This window comes from Nematolebias whitei, chromosome 23 (assembly GCF_014905685.2).
Source record: "Nematolebias whitei isolate Nwh7 chromosome 23, NemWhi1, whole genome shotgun sequence".
NCBI classification, from domain to species: domain Eukaryota; kingdom Metazoa; phylum Chordata; class Actinopteri; order Cyprinodontiformes; family Rivulidae; genus Nematolebias; species Nematolebias whitei.
In genome coordinates this window covers 8,598,960-8,618,160 of record NC_056520.1, presented here as the reverse complement: position 1 = coordinate 8,618,160, position 19,201 = coordinate 8,598,960, and the positions used below count along the sequence as shown (strand labels likewise).

Below are 19,201 nucleotides of genomic sequence, written 5' to 3'. Positions count from 1 at the left end.
CTCCAGAGCTAATAAATATGGTGTTAGCTCCAGAGCTTATAAATAATATGGTATTAGCTTCAGAGCTAATAGCATTAGCTCCAGAGCTAAAAAAAAAAAAAAGTTGTTAGCCCTAGAGCTAGGTAATATGGCATTAGCTCCAGAGCTAATAAATATAGTGTTAAGTCCAGAGCTAATAAATATCCATCCATCCATCCATTATCTTTTACCTGCTTTTTCCATTTTGGGTCACGGGGGTCGCCGGTGCCCATGTCCAGCAATCACTGTGCGAGGGGCGGGGTACACCCTGGACAGGTCGCAAGTCCATCACAGGGCCACATAGAGACAAACGAGACAAACAACCATTCACTCTCTCACTCACATCTAGGGACAATTTAGAGTTACCAATCAGCCTAACATGCATGTTTTTGGTCTGTGGGAGGAAACCGGAGTACCCGTAGAAAACCCACACATGCACGGAGAGAACATGCAAACTCCACCCAGAAAGGCCCTCAGACCAGGATTTGAACCAGGGACCTGCTCGCTGAGAGGCAGCAGTTCTACCAGTTGCGTCACCGTGCTGCCTGCTAATAAATATATAATATATATATGTTTATTAGCTCTGGATCTAACACCTTGTTTGCTCGTTAGGTCCAGAGGTAATAAATATGATGATAGCTATAGAGCTCAAAGCATTAGCTCTGGAGCTAATAACTAAACATCACAGTTGATCACATTTAATCGCTTTGACCCATATATTCTACATAATGACATAAGAACTAATACAAAATATAAATTTATTGTTACAGATTATAATGTTTTATCCTCGACTCTTCAGGTTTAATTCCTTCTGCAACGATGTACGTCATCACCCAGCATGTGAACAGCAATGTCCTAAATGTAATAAACATAGGCCCTATATAACTTTTAAAGTAATTATGTATTTTTAAGTGCCACAAACAACAAGTTTTAGTAGAACACGGAAATAACATTAAGGTGAACATGTGCACATAGTCAGAGATTCCTTTAAAGAAATTAAAAGCAGTTTCAGACCAAAGGTTTGTGTGAACTTAAGAGCTGGCGTCAGATTTGGATGACAGAGCTCACTGGCTGTGGGGCAGGAAAAGAATAAGTTTTTTTTTAAATGGCTCATTTCCTTTTTTCTTTACTCCAGTGATTTATCTTTCAGCAGCAACAGCTGCTTCACCCAAATTTACACTAAAAACTCACTCTTTTTTTGTCTCATTTTGTCACTTTTGTAAACAAACTTTGGCCCATAACATTTAATAAATACGAGGCCTCGTGGGTCATTTTGACCCAAGGGCAGCTGGAGGGTTGAAAAACTGACCGATTAGAGCTGCTAGAAATGACTTGTCAACTTGTTTTGTTTTTGTTGTTTTTTTATTTTTATTTCAGGTAACAAGTTCACAAGTTTAGCTAAAAAAAAAAAAAAATTGAAATTATAGTTTGTAATCCGTAATCTAAAACAGGGGTGTTCAAAGTGTGGCTCGTGGACCATTTGCGGCCCTTAAAGTGACTTTGTGCGGCCCAAAGCTGCAATTTAAGAATGATATACGGGGGTTTGGGGGACCACACCCCCCGTGATAAGCTAAAAACCGTGAGATACAGTATTCCAATTTTCACTCCCAATCTCCCACCTTCTGTGTAAATAAACAATTTAAATACTGTAACATTTTAAATTTAAATTGTAGAGGAGAGAAGCGCAGCAGGACAGCAAAGGGTTAAAGCACAGAGGTGAAATGTGGGCGTGGCCGAGAGCCGCAGGCGGCAGAGAGCGGAGATCGTGACAGGCTGCAGAGGGAGCTTCTCCCTGCACCTAATGATTTAGCAGGTGCTAAATCATTTTAAATTATTTTTTTAATAAACAATCCATGCCGATCGTGCGGCTCATCCTCTTACTCATTCTCTTACTTTGAAAAACCGCAAAAGAGTCCACGAAAGTCGAACCGCAAAGTAGCGAGGGACTACTGTAATTTTAGCCTGCACGCTTAAGAGGATGATGAAGATGTAGATCACCTATAATTTTAACGAAGATAGTATTTTTAATATGGTTTTTATTTAAGACCAAATCCACATTGTATTTTTTGTTTTTTTGTTAAAGTGCCGTAATTTCAGCTAATTTCATCAGTTGGTAAAACAACTAGTGGCGGGTAAATTCCTTCCATCAAACTAAAAAGCCTTGCACTAATAAGTTTTTTCCAAATATATTAGAAATATGAGCTTAAATCAATTTTCTTGGGCAGTTATTTTTAAACTAAGAGTAAAAAAATGAACATTTATGTTAAAAAGCACACAGAAAATACAATAAAAACCTAAAACGGCTGCTTGTTTAGGGATTTCAAAGTATATATTTTTAGCGCAGAAGCTTTAATTTTTTTGTGTTTATTCGGGATGTGAAGCAGACGTTTGCGCGTCGATACAGAAACCTGATTTGGTGCTGCAGACCGCAGGTCGAACCTGCAGCTGGAGTTTGAGAACGTTAGCGAAAAAAGCAACGCAGCCGACTCCTTCCGCTCTGCGATCGAACACTACCGGCGTGAACAGGAAGACGCTCGCTGAGAGATGACTCACGGCCTAAAACAGGACTTGGAGACTAAAATAAGGTGTCAGCATGAAAGAACTTTAACTCAGCAGTCATTATCGGTCAAAACATTTTAATTTTTTTTATAGTTTCATGTCAAAAATAAGTTGTATAAAAGCAATTGCACCTTTGGAAAGATTACAGATTGTAAAGCAGGTCATTGTATTTTATTTTAGTTTATCGCTGACCAACCGAAGCGGGCTCCCTCGCCCACTTCCTATAATCAAAACCCAAAGATGAAGCGATACGGCAGCAGGAAGTCATTATGGGTCATTTTTCTGTTTCCTTTTCAGCCCGTTTGACAGAACGACGCCTCGAATTTCACATGGACTTGACAGAAAGAGGCCCAACCGTCTGCTGGTGAAGAAGTTAATGTCGTCCACATACAAACGTCAGCTGTCTGGAAATACACAGAAACACAGACGCAACCAAATCTGTCTCTTTCTGAGGAGCACTCAGGGGTAAATAAAATATATAACACAACCAGTGTCACAATCCTCCATATAGTTCCATAAAAAGACAATTTATTTTATTAGATTTATATCCTAAAAACACTGGAACGTTCAAGCATTAGCATTAAAAGTCTTTAGGTAAAACGATAAACTCTAAAAGAAGTGCCCTTGCAAGAAACTTGGTTTAATCGAGTCAGCAGCCCAGAAACAAAGACACAATGAGAAAAAAAATTTGATTGATTCAAAGAAAAGGGAAATAAAGCTCCAAAAATCATGAGACGACCCATGACAGGAAGGTCAGAAACAAATCCGTGAGGGGAACACCACAGGAAGGCACATGGCAGACAACCGACGATCAAATGATACAAATGAAAAACAGTTTGGTGGTGTCACATGTACACGTTTTGGTAAAATACTGCACAGCTTCTCAATATGCTATTTGCAGATGATGTGATCCTGTTGGCGTCATCGCGCCGTGATCTTCAGCTCTCACTGAAGCGGTTCACAGCCGAGTGTGAACCGAGTGTGAACGTGGATCAGCAACACCAAATCTGAGACCATGGTCCTCAACCGAAAAAGAGTGGATTGCTCTCTTCAGGTTGAGGTTCTGCCTCAAGTATCTCGGGGTTTTGTTCACAAAGTGAGGGAAGAATGGATTGGGAGATTGACAGACAGATTGGTGCAGCATCTGTAGTATTGCAGACTCTGTGCCGGTCCATTGTGGTGAAGAGGAGCTGAGCTGTAAGACAAAGCTCTGTTTACTGGTCAATCTATGTTCCTACCCTAACCTATGGGCATGAACTCTGGGTAGTGACTGGAAGAATGAAATTGCAGATATAAATGGTTGAAATGAGTTTCCTCCACAGGGTAGCTGGACTCTAGGGTGAGAAGTTCAGTTACCCAAGAGGGATTCGGAGTAGAGCCGCTGCTCCTCCACATCGAAAGGACATCTGGTAAGGATGCTTCCTGGGCGCCTCCCTAGGCAGGTATGGCATGTCCCAGTTGGGAGGACATGTCCAACTGGGAGGAGACCCCGGGAAAGACCCAGAACATGCTGGAGGGACTACATCTCTCGGTTGGCCTGGGAACGCCTTGGAAAACCTCCCAGAAGAGCTGGAAGAAGTGACTGTGGAAAAAGATGTCTGGAACTCCCTGCTCAAGTTGCTGCCTCCATGACCTGACTTTGGAATAAGCAGAAGATAATGGACAGATTCCAAAGTTTCTCAATATGTTGATGCTTGTTCGGTGTGGAAAGAGGCTAAACTTCAACCCCAAAACTCGTCTAAGGGTTCTCCTTTCTGCTGCTTGGATCTGTAATCTTGAAACTTGGATCAACTGTTAAATCAACACAGGCTCAGTTGTTACCACAAACCAGTAAAGGTTGCAAAACACCAAAATACAGCATCGATCCGACCGTCAAGTCTTTGCTTCTTATTTCCGTAATCACTTGTGGAGAAAACTTCTACATACTATTGTTGACAACTTATTCTAACCCAGGGGTGTCCAGACCTGGTCCAGGAGGGCCACTATCCCACAGGTTTTACTTGTTCCCCATGCTCCAACATACCTGATTCAGAACCAGAATCATTTTATTGCCATGTACATTTGCATATATAAGGGATGTGATTCGGTGTCTCTGTACAACATAAACATTGAAGAGTTTTGCGTACTTAAGATACATTAGTGCACACAAATAAAAAGTTGCTTCAAGACCTGAGCCTTGTTGGTTAAGGATGCAACAGATGTGAAGAAACTGTTTATGTGGTGGGAGGCTCTGGTCCTCATTGACCGCAGCCTCCCTGCCAAGAGGGGAGCAGTTCAAATAGATGACCAGGGTGCAATGGATCAGGCATTCCTCAAAGCCCTGGTAAAGTACAACTCATGCAGAGATGGAAGACTACAGCCAACAACCTTTTCAACAGTCCTGACGATACGCTGTGGATTGCCTCGGTCCTTGGCTGTGGCCACAGTGTACCACCCAGTGATGGAAGAGTTGAGGTGAGGATGGACTCTATGATGGCAATGTAGAAATTCACCATCAATGACTGTGACAGATTTAACTTCTTCAACTGCAGCATGAAGTACAGCCTCTGCTGACCATTTCTGATTAGGGAACTGCTACCATTTGAGGTAGGGCAATGATGGTTGCCAGGAACCAGAAGAACTGGTGAGGCTAAGCTCTTTCTAAACTCTGCAGCCATCTCTACTGTCCTCAGAGTGTTAGACTCCATGTTGCACCAGGTCACTAGATGGTCATTCTCCCACCTGTAAGCTGTTTCATCCTCATCAGCAATCAGACCACTGAGGGTAATGCCATCTGCAAACTTCAGTTAAAAACTAATTCAATGGTTAAAACATGCATGATAAGTGGCTCTTGACCAGGATTGGAGGCCCCTGTTCTAACCCAGACTGTGCCATCTACCATATCGTAGAATTGAATCATAGTCTTAGACTTAAGGCTAGTTTATACTCCATGAGAAGCTCCATTCATGTGTCTCTCTGACATGGGTGTGTGGTGAAAACTGCATATTTTTATTCTCTTCCCACCCACTGACGCTTCATCTTGTGCATTGAACTAGTTTCCTTCAGGGTATGCGGTGAGGATTATGCGACTGGTCAGAACTTGGTGGGCGTGCTTGTTTATGTAAAGTGGCTGCAGTCAGCTGATCTCTGAAAGCAGTGTCTGCTGAGGAGCTGCTAGCCGGTGCTGTGAGAAAATACACCCAACACATCTGAACCGGCAGGTCTCCATGGCTGTGCTGAGTGCGCCTACCCCAGGCAGCCGTGTCGGTGATGGCCGGGAGGGGGTGGTCCTTGGCCGGGCAGTGTAGGGACACGTTCCCTCACGACTTATCAGGATTTATCCCACGTAGGGAAAAGACCATCTGCAATACCATCAGCAAGATCAGATGTCTTACGTCTTCTTGAGGTACAACGAGGTCTTTAGAATTCATCTATCATTTTCTACTATGAATTTTGGATTGTAGATGGACCGGGAAACCGATGAAAGAGATGATCTAACAGACTGGAGCGACGCCCTCGTTGCTGTGAACAAGGCCCCGACCACTGGCTCCATCCAAGAGTTTAGGTTTCTGGGAGTCCTGTTCCTAATACAACGCATCATAAACTGAAGTAAACCAAAGCAGCAGGCCTGATGTTTCCTCCTGAAGCACCATTACCAGACATTGGATGACCTTCCCGAGCTGGGGTGGACAAACTTTAACACGCCTCACTCAATTTTCCTTCAGCTAGAATGAACGACAAAATGCGCCTCTTGAATCCGAAAGTTCAGACTCATAGTCTTTATAAGGAAGCCGATTGTTCAAGTCTACTAACATGTATCGTATACTCCCAAACAAATCAGGGAAAGATTAGAGACAACAGCATCAAGGACAAAAACCGTATCTGTGTCACAGATTGGGTGTTACTAAAAATACACGCATCATGTCTAAATACAGACCAAAGCGCCCCAGGAAGAGACCAAAATAGACGAGAAGACTTGGTGACAAGTAATATTTAGCTTCCCTTTATCTACATAACACAAGATAACTTGAAATTTGATCAAGACTGATCAATAGTGGACAAATCCTGGCTTTAATGCAAACACACACCTCTTCACACAACCTGCCAGGAAATAATGCCAGTTTTACTGAACCACCCTGAGTAAACAAGGATGTAGTAGTAAACTGTGACACATGGCTCTCAATTATGTGTTTTCATGCACATATTAGTGTCCAAACTTCATGTTTTGTGAATAAAAATAATGAAAATGTCAAATTTTATCGGTTTTGAGAAGCGTTTTAGCTGAGTGGACTGTGAAATTAGCAGCTAAACGTCAAAACACTGAGTAGAAAATTAAGTTTATCTGTTGTTACTCAACTGGCGTCTGCATACAAGAATGACAAAGACCAAAAAACCACATTTTTATTTTATTTTATCTCAACTATGTGTCCTCCTGAGAAGAACCATAAATCAAACATGTGTGCTAAAAGACAAGGCAAACAAATGTGTTCTTGTTTGTACATGCTTTCCAGAAGCGTTGAAAACACACAGAAAGCTGCTCAAGCTCTTTTATTTTAGCAAATAGAAATGGGAATTGTCACCTAAAATATCTGCAAAACAAAACAAAATAAATAAATCAAACGATCATCAGCAAAATGTCTGCGGTGAGTTTCCAAGTTATCATCCGAGTTGCTTAAAATAACCAAAAACAAAAGGAAACATTTACTGGAATAGCAGCTCAGTGCCAATTTTAGCCCACTTGCTTCAACAGAACTTTATGCGTTTGTGCTTCAACGCATTGCAAAAAGGAATAAAAAGGTGCAGCGTTTAAATTGAATATTAGCTACGATAGGCTTCTTGCATTTCCAGCATCTTGGCTCATCTCTGCAGAACTTACTGATCAGCAGCTGGCAGCAGCAGGTGAATCTGTGGTAGCTCGTCATCTCCTCCGGTGAGATGCAGACCGACCTCGCCTCTAGATCCTCCGTGGATTCCTTCATGCCGCCCCTCCTCAGTCCTTCCATCCTCATCTCCTCAGGCAGACAGAAGGACATCACCTGCCTCGTCTTTATTTCCAAACCCTCCCTTCCAGCGCACCTGTCAGGACGGCTCGTGTGATCGCACTGCTCCAGCTTCCACTGCCCCTCCCCGGTCCCGTGAACATCCGTGTACATGCTTGAGTGGAGAACATTTTAACTTTTCTTTTATGAACTTCTAGGGGGGAAAGTGATGCACGTGAAACCGATGAGGAGTAGGTCTGCAGACGTAGGTTAATGCAAAATTTAACTCCTGCAGAGTTTTAGCTGTTTGTGTCGAGAAGAACGTAACGCAACAAGTCACACGTTAGGAATGTCTCAGCTACTACCACACCGAGTTTTAGCTCAACATCTGTGAAACTGAATGAGTTACAGCCATTTCTTAAAGCCCCATCGAAGGGGACACCTCTGGCCCCGCCCACAACTTCTGATCAAGGTCACAAACCAAGGTCACAGTTAAAACAAGGTCTTTGCTTGTCCAGACTATATCTTCTGATTCGCTCAAGAAAATTTACAGAAACCTGATGCACACATGCAACTAGACAGAGCGTCACATACACATTTCTTCATCCGAGCTTCAAGGTCAAGGTCACAAATCAAGGTCAAAAAAAAAAAAAGGTATTTGCTTGTCCGGACTATATCTTCTGATCTGCTCAAGAAAATTTACAGAAACCTGATGCACACGTGCAACATAACCAGACCGAGTGTTGCATGCACGTTTCATCATCCCAGCTTCAAGGTCAAGGTCACAAATCAAGGTCAAACTTAAACCAGGCATTTTCTTGTTCGGACTACATCTTCTGAGCCGCTCAAGAAAATTGACAGAAACCTGATGCACACATGCAACATAACTAGACCGAGTGTTGCATGCACGTTTCATAATCTCAGCTTCAAGGTCAAGGTCACAAATCAAGGTCAAAGATAAAATGAGGCCTTTGCTTGTCCGGACTATATCTCCTGATCGGCTCAATATAATTTACAAAACCTTGATACTAGATGGAGTGCTGCATACATGTTTCATTACCCCAACTTCTGGGTCAAGGTCAAAAACCAAGGTCAAAAGTTAAACAAGGTGTTTTCTTGTCCAAACCACATCTTCTGATGCGCTCAAGATAATTTAACTAAACCTGAAACACATTTGTGCCACCACTAGACAGCAGCCCAGTTCTTAGTTCAAGGTCAAAGTATATTCAAGGTGTTTTCTTGTCCGGGTCTTTGCTACAGATTGCTGTATAATAGTTTGTTTACGGGTGTATGATGTGCCATACGCGGAGCTCTTGTTGTGTTTGAAGCAGCCACCCGGGAGAACTAGCCAGTGCATCACCAGCTCGGACCCAAGCCCAGATAAATGGAGGTTTGGCCAAAACAAACACACAAACCCGTCCGAACGACAGCATACCTGATCGGTCGCGGCTCGGGTTAATGACATTGACAAACGGTGCCAGTGGAAATTCTGCTACTGTTAGTCGAAGACCACGAGGAGGGAACTGTGGCGACACGTGAAATAGAAGAATATAGACATGTTTGTGTTTACTAAGGTCACGTAGTTGCGATGGCCATCTTGAACGGGATGGCATGCAGTCGATGGGCGGAAAATAAGCTCAAATAGGTTTTAATGTTCAAACAAGCACCCAAACTAACAAGAGACTGAACCTACACATTTAAGGCAAACCTTTCATTGTTTTAGTCAAAACATCGCCAGCCTTTAATTTGTCTCTGCGTTAATTTGTTAAACTTCCAGTATCGCTCTCTTTGTTTGATTAGAAAGCGTCACATCAAGCTCCTGTTAAAAGTCTCCAGAGCAGGATAAGTCCTCCAGCCCAGCTGGTTTCGTTTGAACAGCCTCACATGCACAAATATTGAACAGGCTGTGCAACCGATGTGAGTTTTCTGCCCTGTGTCATTATCTCTGGATAAATAACAAACGCAACACGTGCAAGAAATCTGCAACGCGTGTATCTGTAGAGGTAGTGCACCTTTTGCCACCAAACCATAGGTCAAATAAAGGCAACCCTCACCATGCACGTTGGCTTCTGTTGTCCTTTTAGCTGGTGGACAGCAGAGCATGGCTCAAATGCTGGAAAAGGTCTCTCTGGTGAACTCGTTGGACTTTGTGTCTACTGATGTACATTTAGATCACAAGGTAAATTGTCAATTGGCCAGTTGCCGAGGTAATCTCTGGTAATGAGTTACAATCGGTTCACTGACCTTAGACCGGTCTGCAGTGAAATACGTGTAAGATAAGCAACAAACTTGAAAGTTTCTTCGACTTTTAACGCTTTGAAAAATAAACGAGACACGGAACAAGGAAAATCTTAGTTTTACATATCAAGACACGCAATAAAAATTGTTTTACTGGATTGTAAAATGACCCAATGCAGGCCTACGGAGGAGTTCAAGGTCTACTCAGGGTCTGCAAGATGCCCAAGTCCAGCCCAAACCATCACCCTTCCAACACCACGCTTGACCCTTGGTGTGGTGTGTTACATCAAGCACGCCGCTGCGTTACGACTGGACATCTCTGCTTTAGTCTCTTTGATCCGAAGGTTCCAGAAGTCCTGAGATTAGTTCACATGCAACTTTGCAAACCCAAGGCGTGCAGCCATGTTGGCTTTTACTGCAACCATTCCAATAGGTCATACTTGTTCTGTCTTTTTTTAATGACATTTGACCTTTGACCTGCTAACTGGAACCTGTAGAATCTGAGACAGAGCTGGGGGGGGGGGGGGGGGGGTCTTTTGAGTTTCTCTTGGCAATGCACGGTCTGACTTGATGGATAGATGGATGGATAGATAGAGATATCAGTGTTTCCTCTCTCATTATTCAAGGAGAGCACCCCACCCTGTCAACAGAACTGAGTGCCCACCTACCAAATCTCCCACTCCCCTACCTCACCATTGACAACTGCCGGCAATGGCTATACTTACACATAGCGCTATGCTAACCAACATCCCCCCACCCCCGGCCGTCAACAAACACGAGACAAGTACCCTCCCAGGGCAAGTAACCTTGGGGAAACACTGTATATACTTATATTGATTAAAGGTATAATTTCCTCAAATGCATAGGGTGGCCAAAGATGAGTCTATGGTGGTCAAGGCCACCATTGGCCACCCCTCTGGCTCCACCCCTGGTGGTGGTGGCAGGATGCTCGCCTCTCACTCTTTGAGAGTCTGTTTGACCACTCACTGTTCGAATCCCTCAGCGACGGGGGACATCAGGGTTATATTTGAATAATTTTAGGACCGGATCGTATTTATTCTGTGATGATGAATAAAATGAAATAACTGGAAAAATAATTAGTTTCCTTTTTTCTCACGCCTGTTTTTTTTTTTTTCAACCGCCCAAACTTCCTTCCCAATAATTACATAAAAGCAACTCAAAATACTACCCGTACAAAAGAATAACCAGAATCAGCAGGAAACCAAAAACGTGAGGCTCTTCTCCTTCTATTTAATAATGAGGGGATGAAACAGACGAGGGGGCTCTTCCTCTGATGGCAGGAAATCCTGTCCCCATCATCCCGTCACGTCGATTTCAACAACAAAAACTCAGCTAAGGGAAAACAAACATCAAACTAAAATATTAAAGTGGAACCAACAGAGTCCAGGTTACACTAACCTCCTCTCCAGGTTGGCCGACGACCCCCGCTGCGGTGAGTTTGTGCGGTCAGAAGACTGATGGCGTCCGACAGACTGAACATCACCTGAGACAACAACCCCTGACTGTCCTCGTTTAGCTCCAACACAGACATCGTCTCATGGCAGCACTTTTGTCCCATGCAGAGCCTTGTCCTGCACATTTACAGCCTCCTTCCTCTACTTCGCAGCTGCGAGAGTGGACTTGTGTTATCTCATTTATCTCAGGAAAAGAAGGGGTGGAGGACGGGGTGGGACATCAATCCCAAACAGCTAATCTAGATTAAAAGTGTTCATCCGACAGTGGGTTACATCTGGAAACGAGCTCTAGTCCTGTTGATAACATAAAGGATAAAAATGATTTCTGAGGCTTGTTTTCAAAGGAATCGACCGCCGGCTTGGGTGGCAGAGAAACGATGGACGTCTTCTTGGTCGCACATCCTGAGTTGTGTTGAGGTTTTATAACAAATGGCTGGGATGAGAATCAGCACCTCCAAATCTGAGGCCATGGTCTTAAGCTGGAAAAGGGTGGATTGCTCTATTCAGATCGAGGGTGAGGTTCTGCCCCGAGTATCTTGGGATTTTGTTCATGAGTGAGGGAAGAATGGAGCATGAGATTGACAGATTGGTGCAGCGTCTGCAGTATTGCGGACTCTGTGCCGGTCCATTGTGGTGAAGAGGGAGCTGAGCTGTAAGGCAAAGCTCTGTTTACTGGTTGGTCTACGTTCCTACCCTCACCTATGGTCATGAACTCTGGGTAAAGACTGAAAGAATGAGACTGAACCGAACTGAAGCAATTTCATGACACCTGGCTGTGCAGGTGCTTTGAGTTTAGTAGATGATTAGTGTCACACTCCGTTTAAAACATTCACGCCCTGCAACATTTGGGCTGATTTCTCCACAGTATTCTAACTTTTTTGAATTCCTGTTTTTGTAGGTTTCATGAGCTGGAAGCCCAAATTATGTAAAAATAAACAAATAAATACTTGAAATTGTTTAAATTGTGGGCCCTTAAGTCACACGAAGAATTGGCAATTATTTTTACGCTGGATGCCCTTCCTGACTCAACCACACACCACTGAACTACCACAGCCCTCTGTGTGGAGCAGAGAGCTGCCATATAGGGTGCCCAGGGGAGCAGAGTGGGGCAAATGAGGGTGGAGGCAGGTGTGGGTGCTGCACCTATCCCACCCACATTCTGATGTTGTTGGTCAAGGGGTTTGAACCGGCGACCTTCCAATTACAGGCTCACCTTCTCTAGCCTCTGCGCCACCACTCCTCCAAATTGAATATATATATTTGCATATAAAACAAATATTAAATAAAAGCCTATATGCAACTATTTATTTGTGCTAACTTTATGGGCCTTCTCTGAAGGCATAGAAGGCCCTGAGGGTTCTACAAACCAATATAAGATTTGATGATAAGGTACGATACTTTATGATATGACGACGACATTATTAGCCGTGGACTCCCAATAGATGCCTTCAGGTACACAAAACAAACTTGACGCCGTGCTTTGATGTAGCTTTTGTCATTTCTTGAGGCAGCCTTGGGTCATAAACATATTCACAGTTTAACTACCCAACTTTAATAAATAATAAATAAACAAGAGTTCTGAAAGTGCCACTTTTTAAGAGCAGTGCTGACAGATGTGCTGGTCAGTCCGAAAAGAAAATCGGACGCAGCGATAAATACAAACACAAAGGTTGAGCTTACCGCCGATTGTTAGCACCTCCACGGCCTCCTCCACGTCTTCCCCCACGGACGGCTGTTGCCCCATCCCGAACCTTCACGTGCGCCTCACAGCCTCTACCGCAGCACAAATAAACCAAATAAGACTCAACGGGTTCAGGTGAGTTGGAGGGAGCCACGCCGAAGCAGTGAGCAGAGGAGAAATGAGAGTGATGCTTCAGCAGAGGGAGAGGAAGGAAGGGCTGAAGACACGTCTGTTGCATAACAGTTAACATCATTTCTGACGTTACGTTGATCTGTTCAGTAAACTGAGGGTCATTTTGACCCAAGGGCAGCAGCAGGAGGGTCCAAGTTCTTACATAAGTAAGTTTGAGCCAATTACTTTGGTTATATTAAAAACAAAATGACTTTATACCCAGTTTTTGTGCCCTCACACACACCTGGTGACTGGAAGAACAGCCAGCGCCAATTAGTCCAATTATCCATCAATTTATTGACAGGGGGCTCCTTTCACTCCTTTGACAACACAACAGCCTGCTGGACCGTCATACGGACAAAGATCTTGCGACGCGGCGTTATGTGCGTCTAAATAAAGACGGAGGCGAGCTTCACTGCAATGTGACACTTCTAACAGCCGAGTTTTAAAGTGGGGCCTGGGGAAGTCCAGCGGACACAGAAAGAAAGGGATCAGCACTTTTTAAAAGCATCATTTTTAGGCCTGTCACGACAGCAAATTTTGCGAGGCCATTAATCGTCTCAGAAATTATTGCGATAAACGATAGTATTGTTAGAAATTTGACAATAATTAGTAATTATTGTCAACTTTAAGAAGAAATGTTGGTTGATTTGTTTTGAGTGTAGTGCCTTTTTTTGACCACTAGATGGCAGTATAAGATGGTTGAGCCGAAGGATGGATAGTGAGAGAGCGAGCAGCGTGTCTCTTTAAGGAAAATGGGAGGGAGGCCCCTTGACGTGACATGAGCTGTCTCTTCAGTTCTCAAAATGGTGGACACTTGGTGTGGTTTGAGCTCTTTAGCATAGCATTTTCACACAAAGCTTAGCGCATAGTTTAGCTTCTCAGCTTTGCTGCTTTTAACGATCCAAAAACGTGATTTTGGATCGTTAAAACAGATTTTAAAGAGAAAGGGAGGGGTCAGTGAAGAGCACCGGAGTTGAACCTTTTTGTCATCCAGTGTCTTCAGTAGAAAGAGAGAGACACGAAGAAACGATAAAAGTGATAAATGAAAATGAGGTCGATAATTGTCATTTATCATGCGATTAATTGATTTATTGTTGATTGCGACAGGTCTAATCATTTTCACCAGAAAGGGGAATAAAATAAGCTTCAGCTTGCCTCAAATGTGGCCTTCTGGGCTTTGCTATGGTTTACCTGCATGCAAATGTAAAACATGACAATGAATAATGAAAATAACTAGCGATGCACAATATTATCGGCATGGTATCGGCTGATATTAGAGATAAAAATAAATATAAAGATAAATATCGGACATTCCATCAAAATAACTCACCGATATAAAAGGCGCTATATATACATATGTATATATATATATATGTGTGTGTGTACAGGCGCTGTTTTTGTATGACAACCCAGTGACAAGGATGCCTGCAGCGCCAGTACAACGTGATGACATCACACGCGCCATTGAGTTCAGATTTGTGAAAATGTGCAAATTTGCACTGTTCGAGTGTTGTCATTGTGTTAGAGAGAGTAAATGTCACGAATAAATTTGACATTAAACATAATCCAAATTTAAGTGTTACATCATTTTCAGCCATGCAGAATGTAGTATTTTAATTCCACAGCAGAGAAAGCTATGTAGTCCCTGTAGGTAGGTCCAGAGCACTCCGCCCCCGACTCCGCCCCCGACCAATCAGTGACCGACAGTGTTCTGACGTCACGTTTTTGTACCTCTTCTTACAGGTTAGAACCACAGAGCCAAGGGTACTGAAAATAGTAACAAGTGCTAAGTACCGGTACTAATGGAAAAGCCTCAGAACCGGGCCAAGTAGGGTACAGTCGCCCGTAGCGGTACTGATGGAAAAGGGGCATATGGCTGAGTAGGTCTGGGGAGGGATATCGGTATTGGTATCGGTTATCGGCCAAATAAGTTTGAACATATCGGATATCGGCCAAAAATCCAATATTGTGCATCCCTAAAAACAACAGTAAGTAGGTTTTCGTGCTATGTTGCACAAGATGATTGGGCTGGAAAACGTTACAAGCTGTTGTACAAAATTTATAAAACTAGTTATGAGAGAGAAAACACCTTTACATAGCTTTGATTCAGCTAATTGGACACACCTCTCATAGAGAAATACTTCAAAAAGTTAATTGGATTTTAATGCCATCTTCATCTTCATTCCTCATTTAGAAAATCGGCACACTTGCTCAAAAACATGTATATCCAGAAGAAAAAAAAAAACTCCCATTTTCACAGCACTTATTTTTCTTTCATTTAAAAAGATAAAATGCAGTGATTTACTAAATATATGGAAATAGTTTTCACATGTGTACGCCGAATTGTCTTCCTGACGGCTAAGATTAGGAAACACCAGAAATTTAGTAGTTATGAGCGCGCGCTTTTAAGTTAGATGAACTTTAAGTTTATTTTAGAAATTGAAAATGGAGTTTGGCCTGCGAGAAGTGAACGTGAAGTTTCGGCCTTAAGGATAGAGATGCGCTGCCTCTGTGCGTCCAAACGGGAAACTACACAAATAAAGACGTATAGTTTTGTATTTGATCGCTCTGTAACTTTACAGTAATGAAATTTTTATTTTTTTACTAGCTTTAAAACGCGTTTCTCACCTGCTCTTTTGTCCAAGTACTAAGCTCCGCCCACCGCCTTACCAATTACCTTCATCTCTTGAAGTTTTCTCGTCTCCTCGCAGATTTTTCCTCAATCTTTGCATCACGCCTTCTTCAAATGAAGCTTTGGTGATATGATTAATAAATATCAGTGCATAAAATATTTGTTTTATACGCATTTACGTGCAGAAACACAAAGAAAACCTAGCTTAGGGTGGGCGTTTTGATGTAAATATTATTTATAAATCAACTGCTATTGTAAATAATTCATACTGGCACAATTTCACAGTTATTGTAGAATAAAAACGTACATAAATTACATTTTATGAAATAAAATCACACAGTATTAATAATAATGTGCCAGTAGGGGGCGCTGGAGGACCATAATCTTATCCTTGCAGTCAAAATGACTTTACTCAGCAACAAGTGGACTGTAAGTTAAAGTACGTTATTGAAAACTGATGTTTTTGTTGTACTGATTAAATACTTCCTCAAACCCATGACATATGTTCTAAACGTCTGGAAAACATGCATCCAAGTTCTTGGTAGTGCATAGAGATTAGGAGTTTAAAACTTTTGCACAGAGCATGCGCCACTTGAATCAACGCAACACCTATTTACATGCATATGCGTGTGCGTGCGTTTGCCTCTATGTAGCACGAACAAAACTGGAAATTGAAAACTCAAATACAGATGCAGCACAACCCGGACATGCTAACTACATACGACTGAAGATATTCTTTTAGCACACGTACAGCCTCTTCTGAGCCAGTTGCATGTTCAGTCTTGCACAGATTAAAAACACCCCCTCAATATATTTGATGGCATCCAACAAACCCCCCCACATTAGTCTCCCTGACTACTGACAGCCATGTTGAACAGCTCAGGTCATCAAGTTGTTTACAGTAAGTAAACACACAGCCGGAAGTGAAGGACGTTACTTCAGAATAAAATAAAGAAAACATAAATGCTTAGCGTTAAGTATCTATTTTAGGCTATAATGGATTTTTCAACGTTTATAATTATATTAAGCATTTTTAGCCATATGTTATTAGAGATAATCTTTCTTTTGTGTATTTTAATCCCCCTAAATCATGATGGATTTTTTTTATTTTGTAAGTCTAAACCGGAACTGGTAACATTTTATACCGCCGGGATCCACGCTCGCGCTCCAAATCGCCTTATGGCAGTTTAGACTCGGAACGGCTTCTTCTCTCACGTCCGCGTGCGTTTGTTTCGACAAAACGAAGGGAATTTTTCATCGTGACTTCTTTTTTTAAATATATATTTCAAGGTTTGAGTCGCTGCTATCTGTTTGAGCCCCTCCCGGTGAGTTGCTTCTTCCTCCTAAAAAGAAAAAAAAAAAGATAAATGAAAAGATGAGCTTCTCTTTTAAGTTTGACGCCGCAGCGGATTTCCTCGTGTTTTCGCGCTTCGCCTCCTCGTTGAAACGTACAAAAGTTACGTTTTTGTTTTATTTCGGGGAGTTAATTTTAGTCTGGAAATGCTGACACGCAAACAACACTTTTTAAGGCGTTACAACTCGAGCCAAACCTCCGCTCGTCCCGTTATGTGGACTACACCCACTAGCTTCAAAATGTCAGCCTCGGAACTTCTGCGACTTTTTTATTTTTTTAATTTTAATTAATACTTACACAAATTTACGTTTTATTTTAGTTTCACTACTTTTGCTGTACGTTTAGTTAACGGAGCAATTTGTCTCGGATAGTTATTTTGGTTAAATTGTGGTTAAATTTCAGTAAACCGGAAGTCGTATCGGCGCGGAAATTGGAAAATTGATTGCTAACAAGCTACATGCTAACAAGCTACATGCTAACATGCTACAAAACACTGCAGCGCCGCTTAATCATCATTTAACGTTTATTTTTATGCTACATTTTGTTATTTCTTTAACATTTTTTAAGTTTAAATATTTTCTGTTTGCAGCTGGGACATTTTGAGTAATTTTTCTCTTTTGCACATTTTAGACATTTCATGCTAACAGATACATATTTTAATATTCATATTAATGATGGAGCTAAATTTAGTGTTTTTGCAGCATTTCCATAAAAAAGATTGAACATTAGGTAAAACCACATCTTGCAAATGCATAAAAAGTTATTTTTATATGCTTTTTTGTAATATAAACATTTGAAAATGTATAAAGTGTGTTAAAAAATTGCTTTAATTACCAGAAGAAACTCGCCAAGATTAAAAAAGCTTGTTTACAATTGTGTGGCAGCAACACAAAGTTTCACTAAACAACTAATTTTAGCATTTAAAATGATACAAACCAGAAAACATATTTCTTCAATTAGGGCCCATTTAATAAAATAACTTTGACAACAACAGCTAACATTTAAATGAACTAAACAAAAAGAAATCTTCCTTTAGGTGCAGACGAGTCATTTTTGTGATTTTTCTCCAGTTAATTTATATTAACGAGGAGATCGAGTTCAAGTCAGTTCTATCGTCATCAAAGTTCATGCTCAATCATCCACGTGCAAAATCCAATAATGGTCTGTCAGGTCATCTGGACAGTTTCTTTTTTGTGGAAAGATGTTTCGCCCTCTATCCAGAGGGCTTCATCAGTCTGAGGAGTCCCAAGTAAACTGTTCTCCCCACTAGGCAGTACACTCCGTTAGTGGACCAACCAGTTTGTTGGTGATAAGATGGTTTGCAGCCCTCTGTGTGGAGCAGAGAGCTGTCGACTAGGGCACCCGATGGAGCAGATGGTGGGAGTTGAGGGCCTTGCTTAAGGGCCCAGAGTGCAGCAAAGGAGGGTGGAGGCTTCACCTTTTTTGATGGTGGTAAAACCGGTGACCTTCTGATCACAGGCTCACCTTCTCTAACCTTTGCGCCCACCTCCCATTAACTATAAAACTTCTAGTATAAATCATAAATATTTTTGCCAAAATATTTGTCAGTCAGGACAAATTGGTCTCCAACCAACCACACCAGGAAAAAATAATTACTGACGAGCGTTTCTCTTTGCAGCTAAAAGGAAACTTGTTTTAGCTGCTTGCTGTAAAATTACTGTACAATTTTCTTTTCAAGCAGGATTAGATTAAATTTAGACCCCACTGGCACCCACGGGTGTCTGATGTGACAGTTTAGCTGGTTAAATGCAACGCAGTAAAACTTTAGCTACAAACTGTGTGCAGATTATGAACTTAATGCGATCGTTAAATTCTTCTGTAATGTCTGAACCATCAACATAATATTTACTTTTGTCTGCACCTCTACACTCAATATAAAACGTGTAAATAGTGTAAATATAAAGTGCAATAGTTAAGTAAAGTGGTGCAAGGTCAGGTTGAAAACAGCAACATTTTTGTTTGGCTCTCACCGGCAGAGTTTGAAACATCATTTACTTTTTAATTTTTCTTCGCATTAGATTTTCCCTGATATTCTTAAACAATTTGTAAATGAGGCATCTGTAAGCGTTTTAACTGATATATATATATATA

General features: G+C 41.8%; 1 protein-coding gene across 1 annotated transcript in view; it reads left to right on the top strand.

The window, feature by feature from the left end:
- Positions 1–17,048: 17,048 nt before the first annotated feature.
- LOC119428831 (radixin) overlaps positions 17,049–19,201 on the top strand; it is a 31,080-nt gene continuing 28,927 nt past the window's right edge. The window contains exon 1 of the mRNA XM_037696520.1: positions 17,049–17,060. The gene's annotated coding sequence lies outside the window, so the exon portion shown is untranslated. The remainder of the gene's footprint in view (positions 17,061–19,201) is intronic.